Raw genomic sequence first — 7722 nt, forward strand, 5'->3', positions numbered from 1 at the left:
GGAAGGTTGGGTTTAATAGCACTTCTTCACAATACCTGCACTCATAAAAACACTCCGTATGTGGCTGTTTTTGACTGGAGGAAAAAGGAGTTTTCGAAGCCCTGTAAATGGAACTGTTTGTCGACAGCAAATAATAATTTAAGTAGTATTAATTAAGTTTCTACAAGCTGCAGGAGGAGTTGCTTCCTCGTATCTATGACAGGACAGTGTTTGGTGTCTATCGAGATGGTTTATTCCCTCTGTGTAATCTAGATTAGTTGAGACTTTGCAGCATGGACCTCAAAATGTTTATCCTTTGACCTTCCACCAAAACTGGATATGAAATGGGGAAAAAAAAAATCTAAATAAAAACAGCAAAGAATATTTGTGGTGTTTGTCTAAATTGAATTTTGCATTAATTCTGAATTTAAAAAAAAAATAAAGTGTAGCCACTTTTTTATTACTGTGTAATAGTTGGTCAATTTTTAAAGGACAGTTTTGAGGATCCATCAGTGGACAAGGTACTGGATCATTCCTGGAGAACTGGGGCACAAATAGCAGGGCTCTGATATGGACGGAGATGGGAAGTTCATGAGATCACAGTTTTGGATTGATTGCATGATGTAAATGTATGTGTGATTAAATAATTATGAGAAAACACATAAATCTCTCTGCTTTGTGTGTCTCATTGCAAATTCCTAACTGATGTGTAGGAACGAAGAAAAAACCTTCATTTTATGAGTTATTTTGTGTTGAATTGCATGGAGGATTGGAACTGCCAAAATTAAAATACTGAAAGAAATCAGTCAAATTGTCATTAGATGCTAAATAAATAAATAATACACTCAGGCATTATTTTTTTTAATGTGGCATAAATTAACATTTTTCCTTTAATTTTTCTGTATTTTTTGACCTTTGCATTTATTCCCTCATTCATATACTTTACTGTTTAATTTCCATTAATTTATTCAAATTAATATATACAAAAGCAAATTAAATTATTAAATAAAATGAAGCTGAATGGAAAATTACATAAAAAGGGTAATTAATATAAAGGCAGAAAAACAAGAAAATCAAAACAGTTAATTTCACATTTGATAAATAAATAAAAAATTGTTTATTTTTCATATTTGTTGGTGCATTTAATTGCATGTTATTTATATATAATAATTAAATGTTAATTTAATTTTGATTTTGGCGCATCTTTGTGTCTGGACATGGTTTGGGTTTAGTCCATCACTTCCAATTAAATGAAAATTGAATGCTACAGTGATATTTTAGACTGTATAGTGTTTCTGACTTGGCAGAGGTTTCTTCAGTAATGTTCTCAGCCCAGCCCAGTCCCAGAAAAAATAAAAGGTCTGTTAGAAAGGCTGAAACCAGAAAAAAATTAGGCTGTAGTAGAAATACAGTATTTAGCAATTATATAAGGGTGTAATAAACTAACTTTTATGTGTAGTTTCAGCCATATCTCACGTTACACTTTTAATGCCCTGAACGCTTTTAATTATATTTATAAATCGGTGTAAGGCTTTTAGCAATCGGGCACTTTGATCTCAAACTAACAGAGGATCAAGCTGTACACACAAGCTAAGTAGCCATGGCCCCACTTACCTCGCCATTCGGCTGCAAGAGCTGTGTCGACCTCGGCAAAAAGGTCGCTGAGTTGGAGCAGAGGATATCCACGCTGTATAAAATCCAAGAAGCTGAGAGACACTTGGATACTATCCTCTTCGGCCCCACACAAGGCTCAGTCAACAGTGAGGAACTGGAGGCCACTGCTCCGTACTTGCCTGACGCCCCTGCTGCTCCGGCCACAGGGCCTTTTCGGCCCCGCAGCTCCACTCAGCCCGCTGCTACTGGTCCGTCCGCTGGCTTCATTCCACCGACTGCTGCTGCTGGTGCTCCGGCGGCTGGCTTCAGTCCACCGACTGCTGCTGCTGGTGCTCCGGCGGCTGGCTTCACTCCACCGACTGCTGCTGCTGGTGCTCCGGCTGCTGGCTTCACTCCGCCGGCTGATACTGCTGCTGCTCCAGCCGCTGGCTCTACTCTTTCTGCTGCGGCCTGCGCTCCGGGTGCTGCGTCCGATCCTGCTCCAATGGATCCCTGGCTCCGGCGAGGGGCAAAGCCAAAAGCCCCAGTCAGTTCAACTCCATCACACCCGGAGCCCTGGGTTGCTGTCGGCAAGCGCGGAAAAAAGGGGAGGCTCTCCGCTCGCACTGCTGCAGCCTATGGCATCCAGTTGGAGAACCGATACGATATCCTCGACCCGCATGACTTTCCCCCACTATCCGGGAACCGGCAGCCTCCTCCACCTCCCGGGTCCAGCGGATCTCCATCTCCCACGGTCAACATACCTGGACGAGCCTCTCGCCCCACGCCCCGCCGCTCAATGCCGAATTTCACTCCGGCTCCGCGGGGCCGTTACTCCGCCATCTCCCCCGTCCAGCCCCCGTACTCGGATACCTCACCGAGGGAGAAATCTACATCTTCGCCGCCATCAACCACCATCATCATTGGAGATTCCGTGGTGAGGAACGTGTGGATGAAGGGGGCACTCACGCTGTCTTTCCCAGGTGCCACCGTTACGGACATAACAGAAAAAATTCCAGACATCAGGAGATCTTATCCGGAGGCCGACAGAATCATTATTCATGCAGGTACAAATGATATCTCCAAACAGCAGACCGAACTCCTGAAGCGGGACTTCATTCACCTTTTCAACGTGGTCAAACAGTTTCAGTCAGGAGTTTTTATCTCTGGCCCCACCCCCACCTGTGGCCGAGGAATCGGCAGTTTCAGCAGGCTGCTCAGCCTGAACACCTGGCTGTCCACTGCCTGTAGATACCACAAGATGGGCTTCATAAACAACTTTGATGCATTCTGGGAGAGGAGGCACCTTTTCGGGGCAGATGGACTGCACCTGAACAGATCCGGCAGCCGTCTGTTGTCCGCCAATCTGGCATACGGTATCAAGCACGCACACACATCATCCACCTCTCCCTGCTACAAGCCCACACCTGCTGACCAGCCCATCAGTGATTGATGTCCCCCGGGTCCAAGTCACTATTATTTTAGTTCCACTTTTAACGATGAGAGCTGCATTACGGGACTGGGACCCTCAGACTTCTCTAACAATTCATCTATCCCTGTTATTATTACCACCAGAGAACATTTAAAATACCACGACAAAGAAATATCCTCAGGCCCTAATCTCAATAACTTGAAATTTCTAAACATACGTGACCCCCCTGCTGTTCCTCCCCAAACATCACAGAGGTCACTAAACATGGCACTTTTAAATGTGAGATCTCTTTCAAATAAGACCTTCCTTATAAATGACCTGATTTTAGAGAACAATCTTGATTGTATGTTTTTAACTGAAACGTGGCTCGGCACTGATGGACCTGCAACCCTCATTGAAGCCTCACCCCCCCAGTACGACTTTTCATATTCTATTAGAAATGGTAGAAGAGGAGGGGGGACAGCCACAATCCTTTTAGCAGCACATGGTTTTAAAAACTTTTTATTTGGTGAATACATGTCTTTTGAATATCACTCTTTTCTTTTTAGCAGCCCTCCCACACTATGTCTGACAATATACAGACCACCCAAACGATGTACCTCTTTTATCACTGAATTCTCAGAACTCCTTTCAATTATCCATGCTAAATATAACAGGATTATTATTTTAGGTGATCTTAATATACATGTGGACAATAAATCAGACTCCTTTAGTCTAGATTTTTTAAACCTAATTAACTGTATGAATTTCATGCAACATGTTACACAGCCCACCCACAACAGAGGACATGTATTAGACCTGGTCATAACCTATGGCCTGTCGGTACAGGTTTCCTCTGTTGTGGATGTAGGCCTATCAGATCATTTCTGTGTCTTTTTTAAAGTGAACAGTTTTAAGCAACAAGAAATTCCAGAACATACTGTAAGGAAACGCTATCTGACATCTGACGTGGCTGCAAGTTTTATTGATATTTTACGTGATATTCCTCCAGAGATTCTACCTTCTTCTTGTGATTTTATTGTTGATAATTTTAACAGTAAACTCAAGTCAGCACTGGACATAGTTGCACCAGTAAATCTTAGAAAGATTAAAACAAAATCAAAACCTCCCTGGAGAAACAGTAACATAATAAAACTGAAGAGAAATTGCAGAATAGCTGAAAGAAAATGGCGGAAAAACAAACTAACAATTCATTTTCAAATGTTTCAGGAACAGCTGACTATCTACAACAAAGCAGTTAAAAATGCAAGAAGAGAACATTTTTCAAAATTAATCAGTAACAACCACAAAAATCCAAGAGTCCTTTTTTCAACCATTGACCATTTAATTAACCCTGTTTTTAACCGAAGTCTTGAACCAGACTTTTCATGTGAAGATCTTGCAGCCCACTTCAGAAGCAAAATAGATACTATTAGATCTAATATTTTACATTGTCAGTCTACACATTTTAATGTTTCAAAATGTTCACCTTTAAATGAGGAAACACTGGAGAGGTTTGTCCTGGTGGACGCTGAAATGCTTGAGAAAGTTATCTCCCAGTTAAGTTCAGCAACCTGCCTTTTAGACCCCATTCCAACATCATTTTTTAAAGACGTTTATAGCTTTTTAAGAAACGATCTGCTGACCATCACAAATCATTCACTTCAGACTGGCGTTTTCCCCACTGCTTTTAAGACAGCAGTAGTTAAGCCACTCTTGAAGAGGAACAATTTGGACACATCACTACCAGAGAACTATCGACCTGTTTCCAATTTGCCATTTTTAAGTAAGATTTTAGAAAAACTTGTTTTTAACCAGTTAAATGATTTTATGACCTCGACAAACGCTGCTGAAATATATCAATCTGGTTTTAGAAAATATCACAGCACAGAGACAGCATTAGTGAAAATTGTCAATGACATCAGGTCAAACATGGACACAAAAATGCCGTCTGTCTTAGTGCTTTTAGATCTGAGTGCAGCATTTGACACAGTAGATCATACCATTCTTTTAAACAGACTCCATAATTTAATTGGCATCTCTGGCACTGTTTTTAACTGGTTCAAATCATATCTCACAGACAGGAAATTCTTTGTCAGCATGGGTGAACACACATCTAGTTTTTATCAAATGAAATGTGGTGTTCCCCAGGGGTCAATTTTAGGTCCAACTCTTTTTAACCTCTACATGCTACCACTTGGAAATGTCATCAGGAGGCACGGTATCAACTTTCACAGCTATGCAGATGACACACAACTTTACATCGCCGTGTCTCCTGATGACACAGGACCACTTGATGTCCTTTTTAAATGTATTTCAGACATTAAGTCCTGGATGGCAGAGAACTTTCTTCAGCTCAACCAGGACAAAACTCAGGTTTTAGTTATTGGTACAGGGGACCAGAGAGAGAAACTGGCTAGCAAGCTACAGGCCCTCTCTGTTAGCCCGTGTCAGCAAGTCAAAAATCTTGGTGTAATATTTGATGCAGAACTGAATTTTGAGGCTCATATAAAGGATGTCACAAGAAAGGCATTTTATCATTTAAAGAACATCGCCAAAATAAGACAGTTTCTCTCTCAAGCCAATGCAGAGACACTTATTCATGCTTTTATTACTTGCAGGATTGATTACTGCAATGCTCTTCTTTCTGGTCTCCCTAAAAAGAATATTTTACAACTACAATTACTTCAAAACTCAGCCGCTCGGATGCTGACAAAGACCAGAAAGAGAGCTCACATTACACCAATTTTAAAGTCTCTGCATTGGCTTCCTGTACGTTTTAGAATTGATTTTAAAATTCTTTTATTGGTTTATAAAGCTCTTAACGGTCTTGCCCCTTCTTATTTATCTAACTTGCTTTTACCCTATGAACCCAGCAGAGCCCTCAGGTCTTCTGGAAGTGGCCTTTTAACAGTGCCAAAAGTTAAAACTAAAACATACGGTGAGGCATCTTTTTATTACTATGCCCCCCGTTTATGGAATAGCCTGCCTGAAGATCTGAGGGCAACATGTAATATTGATATTTTTAAAGGCAAACTTAAGACCCACCTTTTTAGTCTGGCTTTTAATTAAATTTCTAATTTTATCAATTTTTTTTTTTTTTTTTTTTTTTTTTTTTTTTAGGTATTTTATTCATTCTATTCCATTTAATAATTGTCAAATATTTTATATTCTTTTATCTTATGTATTTATTTATTCTTGTTTTTATTATTTATACTTTTATTGTTTTAATATTTTAAATTTATCTCCTGTGTTTCCTCATCTAATTTCTATCTAATTTCCTCATTATCATGATGTAACATGAGTGCTGATTGTATGGGTTTGTGTGATCCTGTGTGTGGGTGTGTGGGCGGGGTTGGGGGTGGGGGGGTATTCTCTTAGCTATGATTGTAAAGCACTTTGTGCTACAATTCCTTTTGTATGAAAAGTGCTATACAAATAAAGTTATTATTATTATTATTATTATTATTATTATTAATGATTGGTGTTCACATAGTTTTGGCAATAGTATGAGCTCTAAAATGACCTTTAAGATGGTGTTCATCCAGGTCAAAACTTAAATCAATGCTGAGACCTGAACAACAAAGATTTGTAATAATGAAGGATGTTGACTAGGAGCAAAGTAAAGTACGTGGACACTTGTAGGGTTTTTTGATTATTTATTTCAATATAATATTATCAAGAGACCATGTGAAACCCAGTGGTAGAAAGAAACTAAATAGATTTAGTCAAGTACTGAAATTAAAACGAATGTTAAATGTAATATTGTAATTTTTACTGCACTACATATTTGCCAGCTTTAGTTACTTTGCAGATAATTTAGCATAGTATAAAGACTGGACACAGGGGCAAAAACAGCTTGATGGACTCAGTTCAAAAGTAGCACACTCTACCCGCCCCTCTAAAGCAGGCAGGTGGGCACAAATCCATTGGATGCAGCAGTGTATTTGTAGTTCTACTTTATAACCGTCAGGGGGCGCTGTTTTCCGTTTGCGTCCCAAACACCTGAGGGCTCGGGCCAAAGAGAACAAATTAGACAAGAGCTCTTACTCTGAACGGAGTTCCGCTCCGAAAATGAAACCACTTTAATCAGTTGATTAAATCAGTTGATTTAATCAGTTGATTAAAGTGCTAATTAAAATGCTAACAAAACATTAACTGTTAGGCTATAGGCAGTTGTATATGTACGACCAACGGTTGTATTATATGGAGGACCAAAACTGCCAAAATCAAATAAATAAATAAATAAATAAATAAATAAATAATGACTAAATGATTAAATGAATATGCCATTAAAAGCACCCAAAAAAGTAATTTAAAATAAATGTAGGCCTTAATTTATAAAATGTAAAATAAATTGTTGTTCTATTTTAATTTGCATATGTATTTATTTGCTTTTGTTTTTAATGTCCCCATTCATTTTTCATTTCATCAATCTATTCATTTTGAAATGTTTATTTATGTATTTATTTTTGTGTTTATATTTATTTAATTTTTTTTGTTTGTTTGTTTTTGTTTATTTATTTATTTTTTTTATTTTGTTAGTTTCGGTCTTCCGTAGAATTAACGATCAAAGCAGCATGTATTTGAGTCTTGACTAATGGGGTCTGATCGCCTCCGTACCAGAGTGGTCACCATGGTAACTCCAAAGTTTACGATGGGTCACTTCCTCCTGATAAATCTGCAGAGTGAGACATCTTCTTAATAGACGATCTTCGTTTGAAGGTAGTCGCCAAAGT

This window comes from Lutjanus erythropterus, chromosome 12 (assembly GCF_056507025.1).
Source record: "Lutjanus erythropterus isolate fLutEry1 chromosome 12, fLutEry1.hap2, whole genome shotgun sequence".
NCBI classification, from domain to species: Eukaryota; Metazoa; Chordata; class Actinopteri; order Lutjaniformes; family Lutjanidae; genus Lutjanus; species Lutjanus erythropterus.